Raw genomic sequence first — 27,523 nt, forward strand, 5'->3', positions numbered from 1 at the left:
CTCTACACAATGGCAGGGGGAAGTAAGGAATAAAACTGCACAGTGAACAGCCTGGACGTACATTTTTCTATGAAAGTCATTCAGAAAGACTAACTGGACAATGGCTTCACAATGCATGAAGACAGTGCTCAAGAATGCACACCTATCTTTAATATACCAACAGAAATCCATGTGTTTCCAGGGTTTACTTTTGCAAATTTGATTAAAACATTTTCTCTAGGAATCTCTATGTGCTCCAGTGAAACTCTAAGGGCCCTTCCAGACAGGCCCTATATTCCAGGATCTGATCCCAGGTTTTTTGCTTTAAACTGGATTATATGAGTCCACACTGCCAGATAATCTGGGATAAACAGAAAACCTGGGATCAGATCCTGGGATATAGGGCCTGTTTGGAAGGGCCCTAAGTCCAACTCCCATGAGAAGGTGACCCCAGAATCAGATTTGAGGACCTAGGGATTTTTTTAGAAATGTGCGTGTGGTTTTAATTCCCTTTTTTCACACTTTCACAGGGGTCCTGTGCTCCTAACCCCAATGAATGTGGAGGGATGACTATAATTCTAAATTGCCAACCCCAAATAACAGGTTCGGTTACATCCTGGCTGTTCCTTTCCAGGGAAAGACAGGTAATAAATTCATCATCATCGTTATTGTTGTTGTTTTTATTATTATTATTATTATTATTATTATTATTATTTTGTTAATAAAAATGGATTTGTCCTTACGTTTTGTTAACATTTGTTTCAAATGTTTTGCTTTATAGCTTTATTTCATTTATATTAATTTGATTTCACCTGGTCCTACAAAATCACCAACTCTGGTCTAGCTCTGTAGGATGAGAAATGCATCACAGCCCACATTCTTCAGATCTTCCATCCATTCATCACTCTACAGACACTGGCATGCCTAGTCTGTCCATGTCTTGTAGCCTATTGACAGTAAGAACTGGATAGATTGTTTTCCACAAGAATTGCTTTAAAGGCTAAGAGTCACATTGATTCAAACACTGTAATCATGTTTAATCCTCAGCCAGGTGGGTTTTGCAAAATTGCACCAACAATTCCAATGTATTGAGAGTTAGGGCAGCTAGAGGACTTGTTTTGTTCTGTTTTTGTTTGTTTGTTTGTTTGTTTTTAATAGTTTCCCCCATGTTTCCTTTTATGATTTAATTTCATCATGGAAAAGAATTTTAAAAATGAAAATATATTTCTAGTTGGTATCTATTGTGTTATTTCGGTTCCCAGAATTGACCTGACCTAACAGCCCAGATCCAATAAATGCTGACATTCCCATCTGCTAAAGCCAACTGCCACATTTTCTGGCCTTTCAGCCAGGAGGCAACACAACACATTTGTTGTCCATGCAAGGATACTCAATGATGCTATTTTTACCCAACTGGGCATCTGAATAAACCTACTGATGCAGCATATCCTGTCAGCTTGCCATTCGCCTTTGCCCTATAGGGGTGCCAGCAAGTTTGCTGGGTATTCAGCAGACCTGCCCCTTTGTCCAGTGCTAAGGTAAGTTTCACTCACTGTTTTCCCACCTAGCAAAACATGAACCTCAGACATCTAACGTCTCTGTTTTATAGACTCACAGGCACACAGAACAATAGAATCATAGAGCTGGAAGACACACAAGGGCCATCCAGCCCACCCTTCTGCCATGCAGAAAAGCACAATCCAAGGACTCTTGGCAGATGGCCATCCAACCTCTGTTCAAAAGCCTCCAGAGAAGGGGATTCCATTGCACTCTTGAGACAGCATATTCCACACCTGAAGAGCTTTTATCGTTAGGAAGGTTTTCCTAATGTTTAGAGGGAATGCTTTTCCTGCTATTTGCATTGATTTCTCTATTGTGTTCTGATCTCTAGAGCAGCAGAAAACAAGCTTGTCCCCTCCTCAATGTGACATCCTTTACTATATTTAAACATGGCTGTTGTGTTCCCTTCAGCCTTCTTTTATCCAAGTTAAACACACTGAGCTCTCTAAAGTATTCTTCATAGGGTCACCTTTCTCTGGATTCCTTCCAGCTTGTCTGTCCCCTTCTTGAATCACTTTGTCCAGAATGGGACACAGTATCCCAGGTGAGCTCTTAGCAAAGCAGAAGAGAGGGGTGCTATAACTTCCCTTTAGACCAGTGGTTCTCAACCTGTGGTTCCCTAGATGTTTTGGGCTTCAACTCCCAGAAATCCTAACAGCTGGTAAACTGGCTGGGATTTCTGGGAGTTGCAGGCCAAAACACCAGGGGACCCACAGGTTGAGAACCACTGCTCTAGACACTATCCTCTTATTGATTCAGCCTAGAATCACATTGGGTTTTTTAAGCTGCTGCATCACACTATTGACTCATGTTCAACTTGTGATCTACTAAGACTCCTAGATCCCTTTCACATGGACTATTTTAAAGCCAAGTGACTTCAGTTTCTCAGAACAGTGGTTCCCAACATTGTTCTGACCGGGGACCACTTGACCAGGGACCACTTTGGCCAGGAACCACCCTCTAACATTAGTACCAAAAGGGTTACAAATCGGTTTTTGGTCAATTTTAGATTTGATTTGGTTATTTGAGGTGCTGATTCAGAAAATTGCACTGGATAGACCACATCACCTCTAGTTTCTGATACAGAACATATGCTATCCAATAGTCACATCTGCTCACCCACAGCAAATCATATTTAATAATCTAGAGCTGATGTGGTAGTAGCAATCTTTCATGGGTAGTCAGCCTCTCCCCTACCCAACACCCCAGTTGCCTCGGCACTATAAGAGGGTTTCGTGAGACCGGTAGCTCTTGTTGCCGTGTGGTTTCGAGACAACGGTGTAGTAATGGTGAGGCCGAAGACCATATTTCTGTTCCTGGGGACTACTAGTGGTCTATGGACCACAGTGCTGCAGTCCAGGCCAACGTCTGTACTTAACCACCATACTCCAGACCAAGTTAAATGAGCAAAGCGGTTTATTGAAGATTATATTTTAAAAACAATTCAGCAAAAATAGTAAAAACTTCAAAGTCAATATGTATAAAATAGTCCACAAGATTCAAGGTACAAAAGTAATCCAAAATTCAAAAGCAACAGGACATCCAGTACAGGAATAGAGGAAAACTGGGAAGGCAAGGGAGCATAGAATCCAATACAAAAATCCAGGAACAATCCTTAGAAACATGAAACAAAAACAAAGTCACTGAACTAGAATTCTCTCAAAAAGCTTGACTAGGACTTGGCAAGAGTCGTTGCCTCGATTACCAACATTGACCAGACTGGCTGGAAAATTCTCCCGGCCTATCTAATATACAAATGAAGTCATGCCTCCTCACATGAGTTTCTTATATGGGCTTCTTCTGTAGCAGGCACTGTGACCTTCAGAGATTCTGCTGAGCAGCCCGAAGTTTATAAAAACTAAGTATCCTATCAACCAGCTCATTATCTTGCAACTCATTGTACTCTGCACCTGGGATTTCAGTCTCTGAATTCTTTTCCCTAGAAACTGGCTCCTTAGCATCATCTTGGCAGCTCTCTGGAATGTGACCTTCACTAACTGCTGGAGACACAGAACTAATCATTTTCCGGACTTAAAATCTCATGTTGGCTCGCCACAGGACCAGTTCCCATGATCCATGTCCACATTAACATTTGTATCAGCCACAATCATGGGCTGAACTACAACACACAGGTTGGGAACCACTGCTCTAGATACCCATCATGATTTATAAGTAAGGATGCCTTATCAATTAAAAAAGCCTCATCGCCACAGCACACCACTCAGAAAAAGACTTACACTGGTGTAGGTTAACAGAGTTACTATCCTGGAATAACTCACCAAAAGGATGCCAGCTTTTTTGTCACACCAGTTATGGTCACAAGACCAGCAAGTATATGGTGAGTGAGCACTGGCAAAGCTTATAAAATCCACCAAAATTACTCCATAGTATAACTGGATTTATTTATTTATTTATAATGTGCAATCACTTATTGCTATGTGAAATGTACAATAGCAGTGCTATGTGTCATGTTGTGTACAGTCTACATAGTCAAAGTTAAAGTCCAATAGCTTTTACAATAGTGTACAAAAGTTAATGTACAATAACTTTCACTCCTGTTCAAGAAAAAGACAAATGAAATCCCCAATCCATATAAATCAAACCAAAAAATAGCATTGTAACTCAATGCGCAAAGAGCAGCAATCAATTACTGGCAGCAGAGATGCCAATAAAAGGCATCACAGCAAGATGTCAAAAACATAGGGATAAAAGTACTTACAACTCCAAATGACAGCAGAAATATATGGAGGATTAAATGGCCTGAGAGAATTAAAGCAATGTTTAGCTGTCATTAAAAAGACAACAAAGTAGGTTCTAGGCAGACCTCTCTGGAGAGGTTATTCCATAAGAGGAGGAGGCTGCAACTGAAAGGGTTTGCTCCCAAGTAGCTACCAGGGTGCCTCAGTAGGCAAGACAAACAGGAACAAGGGTCCGGATAATGAGCACTAGGTTTCAGAAGCCACATATTTGTCAGCTCTAATTTGGAAGAAAGTGAGTGAGAACCATGGGTATGTGTCTTTCAAATGCCACACTTATGACCACAAACACAAAAAGTAAGCTAGCCTAACAACTCTATCTAGGCAGAAAAAAGTCCTAGATAGAAAGCACGTCACTATTTTGTGGATCAGCTCTTTCCAACATGAGCTTTCCTAGATGTGTGGGAATATAGATTCCAACATTGAAATGGGCATGCTGACTGGGATTATCCAAGTTGCAGGACAATTCTGCACAGACACTATGGGTGGTTCCACCCAGCCATATAATAATAGTAACAACAACAATAATAAAACAATAACTTTATTCTTATATCCTGCCACCATCTCCCCGAAGGGACTCAGGGAAGCTTACAGATGGCACAAAGTGCCTAATAACAAACATTAAAGTGAACACAATATAATAGAATACAATAAAATAAAACAAATGCACATATAAAGACATCAATTCAGATTCAATCAAGCTGTGATCCTCTAAAAGTGGTGGTAAATTATTGGCACCATGGTCGGGCTGTAAACATTGGAATAAAATAAGTGCCAGCTGCAATAATGGAGAGTGGGCATGGGATAAAGTGCAGGATGTGTGACTACTACATAGGACAACTAGGGGGCTAAATATTCTCAAAGGCTCTTGATTGAAGAGCCACGTCTTCAAGTCCCTACAAAAGGAGGACAGTGTGGGGGCCTGTCTAATCTCCCTGGGAAGGGAGTTCCAAAGCTGGGGGGGGCACCACCGAGAAAGCCCTCTTTCTTGTCTCCACCAATCATGCTTGTGAGGGTGGTGAGATTGAAAGGAGGGCCTCCCCAGCAGATCTTAGAACCCACGTCAGTTCATAGGGGGTATGCGATCAGGAAGATAGGCAGGACCCGAGCTGTTTCGGGCTTTATAGATGATAACTAGCACTCTGATTTGGGACTGGAAATTTATTAGCAGCCAATGGAGCTGTTTTAGTAGGAACATCATGTGCTCCCTATAGCTGGCTCCAGTTAGTAGCCTGGCTGCAAATCTTTGGAACAATTGCAGTTTCCGAGCAGCCCCACATAGAGTGCATTACAGTAATCCAATCTTGATGTAACTAAGGCATGGACCACCATGGTCAAGTCCAGATTCTTGGGGTACAGTCGCAGCTGGCACACAAGCTTTAACTGTGCAAAGGCCTTCCCGGCCACCACTGACACCTGAGCTTCAAGCATCAGCGCTGAGTCCAGGAGGCCCCTCGGACTACAGACCTGAGTCCTCAGGGGGAGTGTAACCCCGTCAAGCACAGGTTGCCACCCAATTGACCTTACAACTGACCAGGAGGACATCTGTCTTGTCTGGATTAAGCTTCAGCTTGTTAGCCCTCTTCCAGTCCAACACTGGTCCAGGATCTGGGAAACTTCCTTGGAGTTCAGTAGAAAGGAGTAATAGAGTTGTGTATCACCTGCTTACAGATGGCACCGAACTGCAAAACTCCATTTGACCTCTCCCAGCAGTTTCATGTAGATATTAAAAAAGCATGGGGGATTGAATGGAACCTTGCGGGACCTCACAGGTCAAAGGCCAGGGGTCTGAGCAGGTGTCCTCCAGCTTCACCAATTAGGTGTGATTCTCCAGGAAGGATGAGAGCCACTGTAGTGCAATGGCCCCAAGACCCATTCTGTAGAGCAGCCCCAGAATGATAACATGGTTAATGGTATCAAAAGCCTCTGAGATATCCTGGAGAACCAACAAGGATACACTCCCCTGTCAAGCTCTCTGCGAAGGTCATCCACCAAAGCGACCAAAGCTGTCTCCATTCCATGACCATGCCTAAAACCAGACTGCAATGGATCTAGATAATTGGCTTCATCCAAGAATGTCTAGAGCTGAGAGGCCTGAGAGGCCTTAAGTGAGGCTCAGTCAGATACTTTCCGAGTCCTCTGCCAGAGGCACTCTTGCCTCTATCTTGCCTTCTTCATTACCGCCAAATCCCTGGTGAACCAAGGATCTGAGTTGGCTCAATTGAGTCAGAGAATCTGGAGACAAGCACCCCAGGAACCAGCCGGAACCTGGGATGGTAGGCACAAAGATACACCAACTGCAGATCAATCTATACCCAGAAATATATTTTTTTCTTACTCCATCCCATGGAATGTGCTAATGGACATCGATTGACATCTTCAATTGGAATCAGTGCTAGACAAGATATGAAAGGGATAGAAAGCAGGCATTATCATGGGAACACTGTAGTTTCCTTGGGGCGGGGAGGGGTGGTCTGTTTACCTTCGGTTTGCATTTTTTTACTTCATCAGGGCTAGCTGAGTTTTGACAAGCACTCTGCAGTTTTCTGTCTCAAGTCCAGCTCTGCATGGGATATACACTGATTGGCTGCAGCAGATTTTGTGGTCTATTCCAGAATTTCTGGTGAGTTTTAAATACACTGTTTTGGGCTTGATGCATGTTATTTTGTGGACACCCCACCCTCAAGGTGGCTTAGAACCATCCTATAAGGTGTTTTGGAGGTGAAGCCAAACAATCTGCTTTTGCTGTAAAGTGCTTACACAAATGCCCCTTTGGATTGGAATTAGACTCAGGAACTGCAGTATATGCAGCTAGACAGTCACTGAAAAATGTACTTTTTTTCTTAACCAGTCCATTGAGATGCTCTGATGCACTGCAGACAATCAGTGTATATCCAGGTTTCAAGCCTGAATGGGACCGGCTGCAGCTCATTAGTGCTGAGTGGCTGGCTTGTTCTTCCCTTTCTGGTGAGTTTTTGTAACACACGATTTCTGGCTTGATGCGTGCTGCAGCATACATTGGTGGTGTATGTTTTATGGACACCCCGCCCTCAAGTCAGATTTGAAATGCATTATAATGATTGTGTAGAATCATCTGCAGTCAAACACATCTGGAAATGGAAATTATCTCAGACAAATATTCCTCTGGTCATGTCATCTAATCAACCCAAAGACAAGATGGAGGAAGATTCCAATTGGCATTCCCGGTACAAATGATAACAATGTTGGCGCCAATTGAACTTATCTAGGGAAGGTATTCCATCAATGAGAGATTACAACTCTCTGGAAAAAGAAATCATGTTCTCAGCTTGTCGACCATTACACCTTAGTATGCAAGGACACACCAAAAGCAAGTTGTTGATGACAATTTCACTAAATGAAACCATGGTTTCTCCTTCTGTCTGACTTGGCCTGCACAACTCCTCCACAGAATTTCTTTTCAAAACTGTACCTGAATCACACATTGTTACTCCTGTGTGCTTTTTAATTTTTCTCCTGCTGCTATTTTTATATAATCTTTTTCACTGTCGCTTTGTCTAACTCACAATTGCATCAACTATGCCAGGATACAGGAGATATGAAATAGCTTATTAGAGCATCACACTCCATACAAACAGCATGGCTTTGGCAAACAGAAAAGAACATAACAGAATATTTGGCAGGAAGAGCAAGAGACAGAGGTACTATTAATCCAAACACACACACACACACACACATACACATACTTCTCTAGTCTTATTAGCCAAGCCTCCTGCAACTTGGGATAGGAAATGTTAACTCTGAAAACACTCAAGCAGATTCCAGGTTTGGCTCTATACATCAGTAGTTCCCAAACATAGGTCCTTGGGTGTTGTTGGCTTTAAACTCACAAAAATCCCTGTGTATTGACTGTGTAAATTAAATAATAATAATAATAATAATAATAATAATAACATACTTTATTTATATTCTACTCTATCTCCCCAAGGGGACTCAGTGTGGATTAAAGAACACATATATGGCAAACATTTAATGCCGTTATACAGTTAACAAGGACAGGCAATACATAAACAGAGGTAAGAGCTTTTCCTGTCTTTTCCATTTCCGGCATCTAGAGGATGGGCTCAACTCTGGCAACAGGGGGTGCTGTTGCTCCATCTTCCATGCCGAGGAGCTTTGTCATCCTTAGACGACATACACAGTCTGCAACTTTGGGCAACAAATGCAGAGTAAGTCATTTTCCTATGGCTAAAGCTGCTCCTCAAACCTGGGTCACAGGGACTTTGGGGGGATGAGAACCTCTCTCTTTTTTTCTACCTGTACTTGTTTTTCTGCTCAACTCTGCTTAGGTGTTTAAGCATTGGGCTATGATAATACTATTGCAACCAAGAAAGGTCCAGGGCAAAAAGCCTGCAAATAAAGGCACCTACCATAGGACTATTCTTCTCATAATAGGGGTGGTGGGGATATAGCAACTTCTGTTTTGGCTCATTGGGTGACTCTTGTAAGGCATAGAAATACACATAGCCAGAAAAAAGATGGCCAATGTTCTAAAGGCGTTATCAAGGCTAGTGTGTGACTGTCTTGGAATAGGAAAAGAAGCATGAGAGTAGTTCCCAAGTGGCGCCCTGTCATTAAAAAAGTAAACATCTCCTTCTTATCTGCTACAGAACTTCTTCATTTGGATGAAACCAATGGACCTACTATCTCTTTTGGTGGGGTTCATGATACAATACCAAGCCGGAGGGGGGGGGGTAGTTGGCCCTGGGGTATTTGGAATGGGTGGCTTAGCTCATCTCTATATTCTGTGACACCAGCAGAGGAGATGGGAGAGTCGTGTGTCCCACTGCGGAGGTTAAAATTGGCACTCTCTTCAGTCTCCAGTCTGAGTATTGGTAGGAATAAAGGCAGATAGTCTCCCTGGGAAACCATTTTTCACAACCAACAAGATATTGCAGAGAAATTGTGTAGGAATGTTTCCCCTAGTATATGGATGGGATCGCTGGGGAAAAGGACAATTTGGACAATAGGGGAAAAGAAATGCTTAAGAAATGCAGAGTTGATAGAAACTGGATCAACTGGTTTCAGTGCCTTAATTTATGCAGGTGTTCTAGCCAAGGCTCAGTCACATAGAGATTATCCACTACCGTGAGCATTATTTACTGAGCTTATGTAGATTTCTCAGTGTATGCTTGACTATCTTATGATGAATCCTTTAGAATGAAGACAGCCAAATAACCTGCCATGTGCTGGTTTTTAATAAATGCTCAGCTTTGGATGTACATCATGAAACCTGCTTGACCTACACAGGAAGAAAGGGCTGATAGTGATCACCTTGTACAAAACTATAAGGAGATTGCTTTGGTCCATCCACTGGGTCCCCCCAGGCAGCAGCAAAAGACAGAGGTGCTCCTGGTCAGTGGCAAGGCTGAACAGGGTTACAGCCTGTGCTGGACAGGGTCGCACTCCCCCTGAAGACATGATCCTAGACTCATCGCTGAGTCTGGAACCCCACGTCTCAGAGGTGGCTAGGGGACCTTTCGCACAATTAAAACTTGTGTGCCAGTTGCGCCCGTACCTTGGGAAATCAGACTTGGCCACGGTGGTCCACACTCTCGTTACATCCCAAATAGACTACTGCAACACACTCTATGTCAGGTTGCCTTTGAAGACTATTTGGAAGCTCCAACTAGTCCAACGGATAGCAGCCAGGTTGCTCACTGGAGCAGCATACAGAGAGCATACAACCCCTCTGCTACGCCACGTCCACTGGTTGCCTATTTGCTACCGAGCACAATTCAAAGTTCTGGCTTTAGCCTATAAAGCCCTTTCTGGGCCAGATTACCTGTTTGAACATATCTCCTGCTATGAATCATCATGAAGTCTAAAATTGATGGGAGAGATCCCGCTCTCAGTCCCATCATCCTCGCAAGTGCAACTGGTGGAGATGAGAGACAGGGCCTTCTCAGTGGTGGCCCCTCAACTGTGGAAATCTCTACCCAGTGACATTAAATTGGCCCCCTCCCTCTTATCCTTTAGAATGAAACTCAAAACCTGGTTATGGGACCAAGCGTTCAAACAGTAGAGGCAGCAATTTAGAATGAGACCCAATTTGTGTGAATGACAATGGACTGACCTGGTCTATGATTTCAAACCTGCATGATTTAAACAATGTTTTAGTAATTTTATGTTTTAATTGCTTTTATCATTTATTACTGTTGTTGGCATTGAATGAATGCCTGTTGTGAAGCCACCCTGAGTCTCCCTCCGGGGGTGAGAAGGACGGGATACAAACATGCAAAATAAATAAATAAATGAACTTGGGGTGTAGAGTGCATGTCCATCCTGCCCCTGTGGGTACAGCTATGTGATGGTCCCCATTACTTTTAGAACTGTGCATACAAACAACTAGATTTGTAAGTCATATATGTCCCCTTCATTGTGTTCCAGGATTGGGAGCCATCACATGCTAGCAGAAGAGCATTTACAGAAAGACTCTGAAGCATCATTTCATTAGATGTTAGGAAAAATTCAATGAAATACAAACACTGAACAACAATAGCACCTTAATTTTTTGAATGGGGGAAGGGGCATACAAACTGTTTCCAATATGTACCACATACATTTTTAAAGGTCCTTTTGAACACATCTTAATCAGAGATTTCCTTTTTCTATACTCATCTCCTCTATTTTTCAACATCAATAAACTGAAAAAAGGAGAGATTTGGGGCAAGGGAGCAGCTTATTGAAATATCCAATACACACAAAAGAGGAAATAGAGCTTCTGTTGAGAGTTGCTACAAACAGTTGTTGCTCCAATTCCTTAATGAGTTGCTTGAAAGAATCAGACATATGAAAACTACAAGATTGTAAAATGCTCAATAACACATTTCACTCTCAACAAGGCAACATCAAAAGCCCCTTATCCAAGAGTGATGACCTTCTATAATATATTTAGAGGTTTTCTGTAAAAATCCACCTTTCAATAGGACAGAGATCCTTGCTGAGGTAGAAAAACACTTCATCTTCCTTCTTTTCCAGGGTGTCTCCTGTCTCCTGTCTCTCCCTGAGTTCTAATTTGCCCTATCCTTGTTAGTCCTGACTTGGTTCTGTTCCAAAAGCCTGAGGACTTTATCACACAAGGAAGGGAATCCAGCATTGATGTCTCCTAGCAGAGGATGGTGTGTGCAACCTGTTGCTGGTCTGCCTCCTCCCCATGATTAACCCGTCCCTGCTTCTGATGGGCAAAACTCATCAATGGCTACCAATCCCAGCACATTCACCTACCTTGTGCAATGGGGTCATTCTGCTTCTGTGTCATCGTGATGACACTGGTGACATCAGGGGGTGGGATTCTCCTCCTTTCAAATGCTCCCATTGCTATTCCAGAGCAATTTTGTTTAAAAAAATGTACAATACTTTTGGCTTTCTCAAAATTAACCACTGCTGCAAATACAGAGCACAGAATTGTGGGAGGGCAGGGTTAGGAGGATATGTGGAAGGGTGCAGACGACACCAAATTGACACCAGAAGACAGGAGCAGAATTCAAAACAATCTTAACAGATTAGAGAGATGATTGGCCAAAACTAATAAAATAAAGTTCAACAGGGACAAATGCAAGATACTCCATGAAATGCAAAGATACAGAATGGGGGACGCCTGGCTCAAGAGCAGTACGTGTGAAAAAGATCTTGGAGTCCTAGGTGCTTTTTCTTTCTTCTCCAGGGCAAAATTGGAGGTGCACAGGCAGGAAGGGACTATCATCCCACCTCCCTTGGCTGCCTAAGCCTGGGGAGTGTGAGATGCCTGTGAAGATATGATCCTGGATCCCATATTAGGGATCCAAGATAGCTATCTGCAATGCCCCTAAACAGGATAAGATCCGAGTCCTGTAGCAGGATTCAACCCTCCCCCCTGCTTACCCTGGCTTAATTTGTATTCGCTTGCAGTATTCTGTGGCTGCACACAGGCTAATGCAACTCTACACTGCATTATTTGGCCTTGTAGATGCACCCCATGCTGGGATGTATTCACTATTGCAACTCACATGACTCTTCATGGAATAGCAACTTTATGCAATAAAGTCCTGATTATGAAACATTGTGGTGACATATGAGAAAGTTTTGCTTGACAAAAATGAGCTACTTCATCAAAGGGCTGGTGAGTTAGGACTTGCACTTTATTTTGAACCAGGGGTTTTGTGCTATGCTCCTGATCTGGAGGTTGACTTAATTTGCTGCAAGCTAGTGTCATGACTGAGTTCCAAACTGAGCAAATTTCAGCCCAATATGTATGTTAGCTTATTTATATCCTACTTTTTTTCCTTTACAGAGCACAAGGCAGCATACAACACAAGTTAAAACAGAATTCAACAAAAACTAATCAGTTTAAAAGTCAGAGGACAATTGAAAAGAAAATTAACTATCATATTAAAGGCCCTGAATTATAAACAGTTTCAGGAGTTCCATGTGACTTGGTGAAGAGTTTACTTCTAGCTATATACAATTAAGATTCCAGTCCTTCAGTACAGCAGACTTCAGATAGAAATGTTTGTGCAATTATTTAAGCAGAGATTCCGATATGACCTTGTGGTGCTTGCATACCTCTCCCTCAACATATTCCAAGAGCAGGATTTTACAACGTTTATAAATTCCAAGGGTAGGATTTTACTCCGAGCCAAAAAACAGACAGACTTACAGATAGATCTTCAGGGGAGAGCAGCAGATGCCACAGAAGCCCGAAAGTCATTCTACGAGGTAGTTCCAGGACTGTGGTGCAATCAAGGGCTTTGCCTATCAGCTGTCCCTGACAGCTTCATCATGGGGAGGTGGCAGACCAGCAATGGCTATGACACCATGTCATGCAAGGGGGTCCATCACCTTTGCTACTATGCCGGTTTCCACATTTTATATATTTATTTATTTACTATATTTATGCCCCGCCCTCTCTCACCTCGAAGGTTTACAAGTAGGCAACAATTCTATACCGCATAAACAGACATAAAAATAAAATAAACATATACATTAAATACCAAAAGTTAAAAAAATTAAATATTAAAACCAATTGTTAAAAACCACACAATCCAAACTCATAGTTCAGGAGCCATTCCGGTCGTAATTGCACTTATTCTGTATCCACTTATTGCACTGAAATTATTGTCCAAAGGTTTGGTCCCACAGCCATGTTTTTAATTTCTTTCTAAGAGTCAGGAGGGAAGGAGCTGAACTAATTTCGCTAGAAAGGAGGTTCCACAGCTCAGGGGCCACCGCTGAGAAGGCCCTGTCTCTTGTTGCCACCAACCACACTTGTAAAGGAGGTGGGACCAAGAGCAGGGCCTCCCCAGAAGATCTTAACCTTCGAGGTGGTTCATGGAGGGGGGGGGGGTAAGTGGGCCAGAATCATTTAGGGCTTTTAAGCTAAAGCCAGCTCTTTGAATTGTGCTTGGTAGCAGACTGGCAGCCAGTGGAGCTGACACAACCGGTAAATTATATGCCCCCTGTAGGCTGTTCTGGTGAGGAATCTGGCTGCCGCCTGTTGGACCACTTGAAGCTTCTGAACAGTCTTCAAAGAGAACCTCACATAGAGCATGTTGCAGTAGTCTGTTCGGGATATAACAAGAACGTGGACCAACATGGTCAAGTCTGGCTTCTCAAGGTATGGGCTTAACTGGCGCACAAGTTTTAATTGTGCAAAAGCTTCTCTGGTCACCGCATTCATCTGAGAAAGTCAAAAAAAGGAAAGAAGGGGCATGCTGGATGAGACCAAAGGCCTATCTAGTGAAGCATTCTATTCACACCATGGCAACCAGTTGCCTATAGCACTGCTTCTTAAAATGTGGGTCTCAGCCTCATATGGGGTGCTGAAAAATTTGGCAACAGTAAAAGACTTCCGAACACCACTTAATCGCTGTTTTGGACATTTACATGAATCTGTTCTTCAAGGTTTACAGTGAATTCTACAGAAGATGCTTCAGATGTTCTTCATAAAAAGGCAAATCAGGCAGTTGAGGAAGTCTTGCAAATACTGATTTGTTATCACGAATAGTTTATTCTTTCTACTTATTTTATATACCTATATATACCTGGGGTCATGCAAAAATCTCTCGGGCCAAAAGAGGTCACAAGTGGAAAAGTTTAAGAAACCTTGGTCTATAGAAAACTCACTTGTAGGACACTAACTCTCATTTTTCTCAGCAACAGATTATATAGCTGCATATAACTTGCAATAGTAGTAGTGATATAAAGCCATCCTGAATAACAGCCCTTCCTGACTACTAGCCATTGCTGGTCCTAACCTACAGGACTTTCTGTAATCCTCTTTTAATGCCACTACTACATCCTACGGCAGTGAATTCCAGGTTTAACTATGTGCAAGACTGTGCAGTGACTCAGTTTTATTATATTACTAGTATAGCTTTTATGTTTCTTGTCTACCAACCTAGTATTCATGATATGATTTCATGGGAGTCTTCCAAGTGTGACTTAATCGACATTCAGCCCTCACTTCTGTTGTTCCATTCCCGAAACGTATTTGCAAAGGCTTTCTTTATAAGTACAATGCATGGTTTAAAAAAATGTGGAATTTCTACTTGTGGACAACAAGAAAGAGTTTTCTCAAATGGCACCCACTTTTGCTTGGGCTGCTGAGTTGCTCACTTCAAGACATTGATGCAAACGTAGTGAACTGGAAGATGGTGATTTGAGATGTTGTTAGCCAGTGCCTTTACACATCTGCTGACGGGTTCTTTTTGTTATCGTTGTCATAAAAACCTTGTTTTTAAATTGGATTTGATACCATTGCATTTTTTCCAATTGTAATTATATTTTTATTCTTATGGCCTCGGGCTGCAACAAATAAACAGAACAGAAGTGAGAACCGGGAGAGGGGATTAATTCATCATTGATCCTAACGGGATTACACCACAACCTTCTGCATATTCAGAAGAAAACCCCACTGCATTCAAAGTATGTCTTGCTGTAGTTCCCCTCATTGGTTGCAATGGGACCAACAGGAGGGCAAATACATTCGCCAGCTTCAGGACATTTTAAAGGAAGGGGGGAGCTTTGAATAGAGCAAATCTTCCCCATCCTGTCCACCGTACCACCCCACACACATTCATATGCACACACACACTGTCCGAATCAAGATAGTGTAGTAGTGGTCATTCTAGAGTTTCTCACTGGGTCAGTGAAGTACTTGTCCATGGTGAATTTACCGTATATGCTCATATATAAGTTAACCTCATGTATAACTTGAGGCCAGGCTTTGAAGCCAAATTTATTGATTTTGATTTGACATGTGGACAAATTGGGGATCATTCTGTCATTCTGCAGAGAGGGGAAGACATCAATGCCAACTCAGGCTGGATCTACACTGTCATATAATCCAGTTTCTACTTTGAACTAGATTACATTGCAATGTAGACTCCCAGTTCAAAGCAGTTAATCTGGGTCAGATATTAGTTTATATGGCAGTGTAGAAGGAGCCTCAGGGGGCCAGTCACCCTAGCCATCACTGCAATTTTCCCACCCAGACATTCAAAAAGGCCAGGAACGGTGCCACAAAAGAGAGAAGAAAGAGTCAATACTTCTTTTAGGTTCCTCCCAGATGAGCTAAGATCTTGCCTTTTTTTAAAAAAAGGGGGGGGGGTGTTCCCTTTTTTGATAAAGAGTTAAAGTCGACACTTGAGTTTCTTTGCTTAATTTTTGACTAAAATTTCTAGGCTTATATGTGAGTACATAAGGTAGTTCTCCATTGGGAGAAGAAAGTACCCAGCGTCTAATGACTGTTATTCCTTTCCACCAAAAGCCAAGAAGGTCATTCTGATCTTGAACCAGTGCCTGTCATCAGTGATGGACTGGATGAGTTTCAACAAGTTGAAACTAAAATAGACAAGATAGAGGTACTCCTAGTCAGTCAAAAGGCAGAACAGGGTATGGGGTTACAGCCTGTGCTGGACAGAGCCACACTCCCTCTGAAAGCACAGGTTCGCTGTCTGGGGATGATCCTGGACTTATTGCTGACCCTAGAAACTCAGGTGTTGGCAGTGGCCAGGAGCACCTTTGCACAGTTAAAACTTGTGCACCAGCTGCGCCCGTAACTTGAGACGCCTGACTTGGCCATGGTAGTCCACACCTTAGTCACATCCCATTTCGACTACTGCAATGCTCTCTACGTGGGGTTGCCTTTGAAGATAGTTCAGAAGCTACAGCTAGTCCAATGATCAGCAGCCAGGTTACTAACTGGGGCTCGTTCAGGGAGAGAACCACTCCCATGTTACGGCAGTTCCATTGCCTGCCAGTCCACTTCTGAGCCAAATACAAAGTGCTGGTCATTACCTATAAAGCCCTAAACAGTTCGGGTCCAGGCTACTTGTTTTAAGTGCATTTCCCTATATAGACCACCTCACACACTACAATCAGCACAGGAGGCCCTGCTCAGTCCCACTCCCATCACAAGCACAGTAGGTGGGAACAAGAGAGGGGGGCTTCTCTGAGATCACTCCCCACCTCTGGAATTCCATCCCTAAAGAAATAAAAATGGCCCCCACCCTCCTCCCCTTCAAAAACCTCCTGAAAACATATCTCTGTACTTTAGCGTACGGAGAGGAGGAGGACTAGCTCAGTCTGCACTTTATAGCTGCTGCGGGCTGTTTCAAATTACAACTTGATGCTTGGCACATTTTGATTATATTTTTACCATCTAGGATACATGTTTTTTGGGCAATTATGTTCTACTGGTGTAATTATGTTTTATGTAAGTGTTTGCATTTCTTATATTTTAATCTTTATTTTCATGGTAATAAGTCTGTTAATGTTTAATTCCTATATTTTGATATTGTGTGATCTTAATTATGGCAACAAATGTTTGCCTTTTATATGTATGTGAACCACCCTGAGTCCCTCTGGGGAGAGAGGGTGGTCTAGAAATAAAGTTTTATTGTTATGTATTATTATTACCCCCTTGGCCAGGACTTGGAGATTGAGCCCTAAATCTGGGGGCGGGGGGCAAATTCTTGAAGGAAAATACATACTTTGCTTCTGAACAATGAACTATTTTCTCCCTATGCACCCTTATTAAATGGGTTCCTCTTTTCGATAAACCCAGAGACCTCACCAGAGCTTGGGATAGCTGGAGGAGGGGGGTGTACTGTAGCTTCCCTAGCTAGTGGATTCTGGGGACTATAGTATTTATAACATTTCCAACTTGTGGATCTAAACAATTACATATCCCACTCCTAACATTAGCTGTTATAGCAGTGCTTCCCCAGACAGCTAACACGAAATGGCCCAATCACAACCCGGTGGGATGAGAATTTACTCACCCAAATAATGTCTGATTTTAATCACACAAAATCACACAGAGGCACAGCAGGGGAACTCCTCTGAGGATAATGGCTTTGATATCACTGCTGCTTTTTATTCATTATTTATTGCCCGCCAAGCGTTCTCACCCAGCACTGTTTCAAAATGACCGGACTAAGCACTAGTATGCATGGCACAGCAAAATCACAGACCATAATCATCCAAAAAGCTGAGGCCCAGGTTTTTCCCAGCTAGTTAAGCAGGTGAGCTATGTCCTGTGGGAGCCGAGTGAAATTACACAATGAAATCAGCAGCATCGGATGGTAGCATAAAATATAAATGCAGATCACTCCATCTCAGATTTATTACACTTTTAACATCTAAATCAGGAGGATTCTGTCCTATAGATTGAGACTGATCTGAAGTAATTTAATGGAAAGTTGGTCGTTGAAACACATAATCACATTTCTAGAACAATGTAATTACATTGAGTGTAATGTGATTTCCTGCCAGTGGGTTTAAAAAGTGCGAGCATCCACCACATCCTTTGCTCTTACATTGAACATGACAACCCTGGCAAAATTAGTTTTAGGAACCCTACTACAGCATTCAATTAAAAAAGGAGACATCAGGCCTTCAGAAGAGGAGGAATAGAGTGGGGAGGGAACTAATTGAATAGATGATGGTTATGCTACTCACAGTGTAGAGGTGTCAGTAAGAAGGGAATGAGGAAGAAATTATAGCCTGGATATTTTATACAATTTACGGTCCTCAATCAGGGACCGGCCTTAGCAACCAAGATAATATAATCTCCAGTCACTCCCAGCATGGTGCAAGGAAAGAGCTATCTCCTCCTGTCAACAAAATGCAAAGAAAATACAATCCCTACCATTATGCAGCAGGATGAAAATGAACTTCCTCTAATAGTTACTAGCAAACCACACAATCTAGAAACCCAGGCAGGGAAGCACATCTCCATTCAAACTGACCCAATAGAAAAGTTGGAAATGATTCTACATCAAGCATCCAGCTTTAGATTTGCAAGACCGTCATAGAGTCAATTAAGAAAACTGGGACTTTTGAGGCTGTAAGATCTGAACAGAATTATGATAATGGATTACCCCATGCACTCAACATTTAGTAAAGCAGTCCTGCTATGTTTTCGGATCCTAGGCTTCTACCCTGAAGTCCTGCCCTAATGGCCCTTTCATCTCAACCAGAAGAGTCTTTCCAATGTCATTTTGTGTGAAAGCAGGGATTCGTCACATTTAAGCACTCTAAAGAGACCCAGAGTGATGTAGTGATTTTAGTGTTGCACTACAACTCTGGGGACCAGGGTTCAACTACTTGCTCAGCCATGGAAACACATTGGGTCATCTTGGGCAAACCACATCCTCTCAGCCTCAGAGTGATTTCGAAAACTAAACACAGAAATTATGAATTATTATATGTGGCTGCACTGAGATATGCAGCCGGAACGCACTGGGTTTTTCCTTGCCTGCTAGTAGCCTTTCATAAATCTCCCTGGGGATGTTTTTAAATATTTATCATCGCACCTTAGGACCTTGGGGAATAGCTTCATAATTATCATAATCCTCTCACAATGCCCTGGAAAAATCCCAAGACACATAATGGGTTTTCTCTTGAAGAAACACAAAAGTTTCCCACCTCTATCTAATTTTATCTAAAACTTTATCCTAGGAATGTTGTCTCGCCTATAGCACTTATCCGAACTCCTTCTGTGAATCCTCCATTGTATGGGACTGCACCTTAAACACCTTTTGGCCATCGGCCAGCACTTCCTTTATCTAGCTGGTATTGGACAATAAGGATTCATCAACCACCCATCAAACCACATCCTAAGCAGACTCACCCAGTTCCTGGGAAAGACAAACAGAAACAAGACTTCAAATCCACAAATGACAGTTTATTAAATTTTCCACCTTTCCTCTGATTGGTTCAGTGGCAGAAGCAGACTCGAGTCTCCTCCAGTGAGGTTGCAGATCCTAGCCAGAACCTTCCAGGACCAATGAGGAACCAATGTGGCAATTGCCAATTATTCTGTATTGCTCGGCCTTTCTGTCAAATGTACTATTATTTAAAAAACCCATGCATTTACAGTTGTGGGTATGTCAGTTCTTTGGTATGCTCTCTCCACTGACATCCTCTCTGGCAACAGAGAATAAGCCTCTGATTTTCGCCTTCAACCTGTCTGTGTTTCATCTAGCCTTCTGGAAGCTTGACACTCTGGGCTCTTAACCGTCATTTCTTATGGAAGCTGAAATCACACTAAAAGAGGGAAGCAATGGCAAGCCTCCACTGAAGAAATCTTGCAAAGGAAACCCTATGATAGAGTCACCTTAGGGTTGCCATAAATCAGAAATGACTTTGAGTTATATAACAACAACAACAACAACAACAACAACAACAACAACAACAGAAGTGGGCTCTGGGAAGGAGGAGAGAAGTAAGTCTACTGAGCTGTAAGTGGGGCTGCTCTTGAACTATATTTAGAAACCGCAGTTAGTGCAAGATGTTGCAGCCACTGTTCAACAATGGAGCTCTCTTCCTCGGAGTGTGATGGAAACTCCTTTCTTGGAAACTTTTAAATAGAGGTTGGATGGCCACCTGTCAGGTATATTTTGATTGTGTTTTTTTCCGCATGGCAGGGGGTTGGACTAATGGCCCATGTGGTCTCTTCCAACTCTATTATTCAATGATTCTATGGTTCTATCATATCCTTCTACCAGAAGTTACCACAGAGTCACTTTGGAGGACCTAGCCAATTCCTAGAGAAGTATCCTCTCTAAGAATTTGCTAAGTCCTCCATGGTGACTCTGTTGTAGGTTCTGATGGCAGTCTTCTATTTCAATAGGGTTTGCTGTAACCCACTGTTTATCATTTCCATGGTAAGTTCAGGAGCTTATTCCCTATGGATACATGGGTTGTACTGTATGTTAATTTCATGTCAACTTATTTTTTATTTTTGAATCATTTTAACAGTGTCTGAAATCAAAAGCACTTCCACAGGTGATCTGCAAACAGAATGAAGACACCAAAGTTACATGTGAAGGGATTATTTGCCTGCAAATTCATTAACTTTTCCTGTAGAATATGAAAGCTAAAAAGAATAAAAGGTTCACACTACTGTAATTTCATTCAGGGAAAGAAGGCACCACTGTAGCGTTGGCACTGCTTGAGAAGTATGAGAAGTGTATGAGAGACGTAAGATGGGTTGTAAGGCAAAGGGGGAGGAAAGGTGCATAAGATTTCATTTCTCAAAACAAAACTGCAAAAAATACAATTTAAAAGGAAGTCTGGCCTTCCCTTTCCTACGAACACTGAACCATTTTGAAAAGTAAACTAATGCAATAGGTTTTCAACCTCACAATTATGGAGCAGTCCAAATGTCCTGGAAATCCGTTGATAGAAATATGAATGATTAATGTGGAAATCTGGGTACTAAAGCAGTACTTATGCAAGCACTCCTTGTTCTCTTGATTTGCCGACTGCCATGGGCTTGCATATATGACTGTGTGCAATTCTTGTAGGACCTTTAGATGTCTGGAAGGCGGGGGCATTCTGTGCATTTCCAAAAAGGGGAAACACGTTTCTAGCCGATATCAGCTCCAAGATATGTGTAAAATAGCAGCAGCAATAATAATAATAATAATAATAATAATAATAATAAATTATTACGTGGCTCGAGGCAGGATACTGCACAATTAAAACACATTGCCATAAAGCATGTAGCCATTAATTAAAACGTATCCTCACAAAATTAATATATTAAAATACATAGTGCAAAGGGAGGGGGCACCTGGCTAGACAATACTTGATGATATCTCAGAAATCAGACTGGAAGCTGAATAAAGATTTCCAATGATCAGGGTTTCAACAGTCTTCTCCCTCTATATTAACTGTGCTGGATATTTTATCCCACTGTCCTCCCAGTAACGTTGAGTTGTACTACAATCCTGTGAGGTGAATTCAATTGAAAAATAACAATTTGCTTGAAGTTACTCCATTTTTGATCAGCCCGTTCCCTCCATGTTAAGGATGAGTAAGCACATTACCATTGAATAAGGTTAGAATAATGGTTTAATCCAAGTTGGACAGTCTTATCTTAAATTACAGTTTTATGTAAATACTAGCTGTCCCCTGACACACGTTACTGTGGCCCAGTCTATGTATATGTATTTTGTGTGTGTATATATATGTGTGTTTGTATATATATATTTGTGTATATATGTAAATATGTTGTTTTGCGCATGCATTGTAATGTTTTGTTTTGTTTTGCCTTGTTGGCCTGATATATGTATTTTGTCCAAATGTGGTGTCTATTCGCCCAGTGGTTTTTGATTTATGTTAATCATAAATACACGGACAGTATTTTATTTATTTTTATAGAATGTCTTTAGCAGTGTTTCTAAACTTTTTAAATGCCACAACCCCTTAATGCAGTTCCTCATGTTGTGGTGATCCCCAACCATAATACTATTTTCGTTGCTCCTTCATAACTGTAATTTTGCTAGTGTTCTGAATCATCATGTAAATATCTGATATGCAAGATGTATTTATGTTGAAAGTCTTCGAGAATATATTGTATTTCTGTTGTTATAAATTGAACATAATTAAACCATACTGATTAATCACAAAAACAATAAGTTTGGGGAGTATGGACAATGGATGATGGGATTTGGAGTATGTTCAACTGATTCAGCTCAGACTTCCACAGACCACTAAGACCCCCATGAATGACAGATCTGAACCAAACTTAGCACACAGAACCTTCATGGCCAGCAGAAAATACTGGAGGCGGTTGAAAGGAATTCACAGTAATAGGATCCTAGTGTTGCAAGAGACCTCCAAGGGCCATCCAGTCCAACCTCCCTCTGCCATAAGGGAAAAACATAATCCAAGCACTCCTAACAGATGGCCATAGAGACTCTGCTTAATAATGTTAATAATAATAATAATAATAATAATAATAATAATAATAATACATTTTATTTGTACCCCGCCACCATCTCCCCAATGGGGACTCAGAGTAGCTTACATGAGGCCAAGCCCAAACAACAATTACAATAAGGAACGACCGAACGCAAACCTAAAACGCAAACAATAAACAATACACAACATCATAATTACATAAAACATATGAATATACAACAATATAAAATTACAATAAACACAAACACAGTGACAATGGGCGGGCTACATGTAATGGTTAAAAGAAGAACTAATTAAAACTGGTTAAAAACTCGGGTGAGATAAAAGAGAAACAAATTATTTGTGGAGGAGGGCTCATTATAGTGGGAAATATGGAATCAAGCTTTCCCACGACGGGGAAAACGTATACTCCAGTGACAGAACATTGCACATGAGGGATAATGTGGGATTGAATACCTATTCACCAAAGGCGCAACAGAATAGTAATAGAATCCTAGAGTAGGGAGACCTCCAAGGGCCATCCAGTCCAACCTCCTGGCATAAGGGAAAAGCACATCAAAACACTCCTGATAGATGGCCATTTAGACTCTCAATAATAATAATAATAATTCCTTTCTTCCTCCTTTCCTTCCTCTCTCCTTTCCCTTCCTTCCTTCCTTCCTTCCTTCCTTCCTTCCTTCCTTCCTTCCTTCCCTCCCTCTTCCATCCCTGCCTCCTTTCCTTCTTTCTTTCCTTCTACCTTTCCTTCCATTCATATCCTTCTCTTCACCAGTCTTTTTCTTCCTTTCTTCCCTCCTTTCCCTTCCTTCCTCCCTTCCTTCCATGGCAGTTTGTAAGGGGGTTTTAAAGGGGGGGGAGGATGAAAGGGTGGAAGAGGGGATGTGGAGCCCAACTGGGGGAATTGCTGGTCTTCCCGTGGTTTGCATCCTCACTTCACCCAACAAGTCACAGGGGGGGGGGGGGGGGGGTGCAGCCGCTCCTGCAGCCAGGCTTGCCTTGCAATCCTCCGGTTTTGTGGAGAGGGTTGTCTGGGGGCCACTTGGGCCTCAAGGAGCCTCTACAGTGGCCGGGGCTTGCCTTGCCTCCACACCCTCTGCCTCTCCTTCCTTCCCTCTTTCCTTTCCTCAATCCTTCCCCTCCCCAAAAGAAATAGGACTCTGCCTTCCTGCTTGGAAAGGGACTCCATGGCGAGGGTTCTCTTCCCTCACAACGGTTGGTGCGTCAGTCTTCTTGCGCGCTGGGGAGAGGGCCTTTTGCGCATGCTCTGTTAGGTATTGGGGGGGGGGGAGGTTAAAGTTATTTCCCCTTCATTTAAAAAGTTTTTTTGTTTGAACGACATAGATCGGATTAGAATGCGTTTTGCTGCCAAATTTGGTGCCAATTTGCCCAGGGGTTTTTGAGTACTGTTAATCCTACAAACGAACACTACATTTTTATTTATATAGATTCAAAAACATGTAACCTACTGATGCCTCAATTAATCTAATTTTATTGGTATCTACTTTTATTTTGAAATGTATCAGTAGCTGCTGCATTTCTCACCCTCAAATTATACTCGAGTCAATATGTTTTCCCAGTTTTTGTAGTAAAATTAGGTGCTTCAGCTTATATTCAGGTCAGCTTATACTCAAGTATATAGGGTACTCTACTTGATAGCCCTCTGATGTCAACCAGAAGTGCCTTTCCAAAGTTCTTTTGTGTTAAACTGTTGATTCTGCACATTTAAGCCAAGAGATCTAGAGAGGTGTGGTGGTTTGGGTGCCACAGAAACACACTGGATGACCTTGAGTAAGTCACACCCCCTTAGACAGAAGCAATGACAAATCTCTGCTGACAAAATATTGCCAAGAAAACTCACAAGTCGCTGTACGTTGGAAATGACCTGAAAGGCACACAACAACAACAGAGGGATTTGGGAAGAAGGATGAACAGAAAGCACAGGCCAAAGGGTTTGCCTCTGAGCCTCCCAGCAAGTTTCCCCTTCACCAGTCCAGACCAAGAAATAAGCACCCTCAAATGTCATTCATCACTACAAACTTCAAAGTAGAAGCTGCAAACGGAGAACAAAAGAAGTGTCATTCATCATGGAGAAGGCAGCAGATCCCTGCTTGATCAAGGCTTATTCTTCGTTCTGATACACAATATCTGAAGTCTGGGTGAGCAAGGCCTCTGCAAGAACAAAGCTGAGCATGGCAGTGATGGATTGCAGCATCATAGCAGAGATGTGGTGAATGGGCCAGTGTCTATTCCAATAAGGTTTCGATCCCAAGTAACATTTGCAGGGAATATACAGTGCCAAGAACTGGTATCTTACGTGTTAAACCCAGTATTCAATTATCCCTAATGCCAGCATAGCTATTCCATTCATTCAAACAGCTGCTGACAGTGCCAATTCAACTCCTCTTCTTGCACACATGTATCCACACACACTCAGGCATATACTTCAGTTTTTCCCTCTAAGCACTGAGTCTGCTGCAAAGTGTCATCTCCTTCCATTAACAAGAGGCAAACAAAGGGCTCCTCCAAAATCGCCAAAGACCTTGGGATTTAGTGGGAGTTACAGATTACTGGGGTTGTTTTGATACCCATATAAGTATTTAATTCCTGTATTTCTCATGAATTTCTCATAATAATAGAAACTTTTTATTCCCACTATAAGATTTTTTTTCTTTTTGCTGTCTTGGGGATTTTAGAAACAAATCAAGGTAAAGATCATATATATATATATATATATATATATATATATTCCACTGACCTTCATTCTCTCGCTACTCTTCCGGTTACCCAATTAAACATCTTTTCCCTTCCTTTTATAGTGCTAAATTGGTATAGTCTTATATCACCATGACTATACTAAAACGTCTGTCTAAAAATTAAATAGAAAATGAGAAATACAAATAATGTGCCATAGAATAGGGATACTAATGGGAGGAACGTATTTTGGGGGCAGGAGGGGTTGTGGAGTTCATGGAAGTGGTGATGGGAAACCAGACCCAAACTATATCACAAACACACTTCAAGAGAGAGAAAAGAATGATTGAAAAGATACTTACAGACCAAGAGTTGCACTACAAATAGCAACAAATCAGGACAAAAATCTTACAATGTTTAAAGGATTGTAGGAAGCTGTGGTAGCTGCAGCAGCACAGAGGATTAAACCGCTAGCTGCAGGAAATCTGCTGACCGGGAAGGTAGGCAGTTTGAAGCCATGAGTCGGGATGAGCTCCCAACTGTCAGCACTAGCTTCTGCCAACCTAGCAGTTCGAAAGCATGAAATGTGAGTAGATCAATAGGTATCACCTCAGCAAGAAGGTAAAAGGGCATCGCATGCAGATATGCAGACATGCTGGCAACACAATCTGAGATGTCTATGGACAACAGACTCCTCGGCATGGAAAAATGGACATCAAAAGTACCTGCCAATGTCTGGAATTTAGCATTGCCTCCAGACGCCGGAGTTGGAAAAAAGGGGAAGGCCTTTACCTTTGTCTGTGTTGTATGTCATTGTTCACTGTGTTTAAAAGGCATTGAATGTTTGCTTCATATATGTATATTGCAATCCACTCCAAGTCCCTCCAGGGAGATAAAGTGGAATATAAACAAATCGTATTAGGAATGGAAAAAACCAATGCAATGTGTGAAATCTCTAAAGACATTTCCCAGAACAACTGGGCAGTCCATGGGAGCACATAGTTCACTCTGCTCAATGGCTCTATATATTGTTGTTTACACTGCAAACAAATCATACACAAAGCCATTAAAGAAGCATTCATATTTGCCCATTTCACCATACTGGTGGTAGGTATCTCCTGTCTATCACTGATAACAGCTAAGCATATTGGCAATATGCTTAGAAGCCAGAATGGATGTCCAAAGAACTTCTAACTGTGCTAAGACACAAAAGAGACATGCACAAGAACTGGAAAAAGGGAGAAATCACCAAAGAAGAATTCAAACAAATGGCCAACACCTGTAGGGAAAAGGTCCGCAAGGCTAAAGCAAAAAATGAGCTCAGACTTGCCAGGGACATTAAAAACAATAAAAAGGGCTTCTATTCTTATGTCAGTAGAAAAAGGAAAAACAAGGAGGCGATAGGACCTTTTCGAGGAGAAGATGGGGCAATGCTGACAGGGGATAGGGAAAAGGCAGAACTACTTAATGCCTTCTTTGCCTCGGTCTTCTCACAAAAAGAGAGTCTTCAACCTCAGCAAGATGGAGTGGATGAGAGATTGGAGGACATCCAACCCCAAATTGGGAAAGAAGTCGTCCAGGAATACCTGGCCGCTCTTAACGAGTTCAAGTCCCCAGGGCCAGATCAACTACACCCCAGAGTATTGAAGGAACTAGCGGAAGTCATTTCGGAACCATTGGCAACCATCTTTGAGAGTTCTTGGAGAACGGGAGAAGTTCCAGCAGATTGAAGGAGGGCCAATGTGGTCCCAATCTTCAAGAAGGGAAAAAAGGATGACCCAAACAACTACCGTCCGGTCAGCCTCACGTCGATACCGGGCAAGATTCTGGAAAAGATTGTTAAGGAAGCGGTCTGCAAACACTTAGAAACAAATGCAGTCATCGCTAATAGTCAACATGGATTTATCAAAAACAAGTCATGCCAGACTAATCTGATCTCGTTCTTCGATAGAGCTACAAGCTGGGTAGATGCAGGGAATGCCGTGGATGTAGCGTACCTGGATTTCAGTAAGGCCTTCGACAAGGTCCCCCATGACCTTCTGGCAAGGAAACTAGTCCAATGTGGGCTAGGCAAAACTACGGTGAGGTGGATCTGTAATTGGTTAAGTGGACGAACACAGAGAGTGCTCACTAATGCTTCCTCTTCATCTTGGAAAGAAGTGACGAGCGGAGTGCCGCAGGGTTCCGTCCTGGGCCCGGTCCTGTTCAACATCTTTATTAATGACTTAGATGAAGGGCTAGAAGGCATGATCATCAAGTTTGCAGACGACACCAAATTGGGAGGGATAGCCAATAGTCCA

General features: G+C 42.1%; 1 protein-coding gene across 1 annotated transcript in view; it reads right to left on the reverse strand.

Moving 5' to 3' along the window:
* TMEM132B (transmembrane protein 132B) overlaps positions 1-27,523 on the reverse strand; it is a 514,332-nt gene that overhangs the window by 253,353 nt on the left and 233,456 nt on the right. The gene's annotated exons all lie outside the window — the stretch shown is intronic.

The sequence above is a fragment of the Anolis sagrei genome, chromosome X, assembly GCF_037176765.1.
Source record: "Anolis sagrei isolate rAnoSag1 chromosome X, rAnoSag1.mat, whole genome shotgun sequence".
In the NCBI taxonomy this organism is placed as follows: Eukaryota; Metazoa; Chordata; class Lepidosauria; order Squamata; family Dactyloidae; genus Anolis; species Anolis sagrei.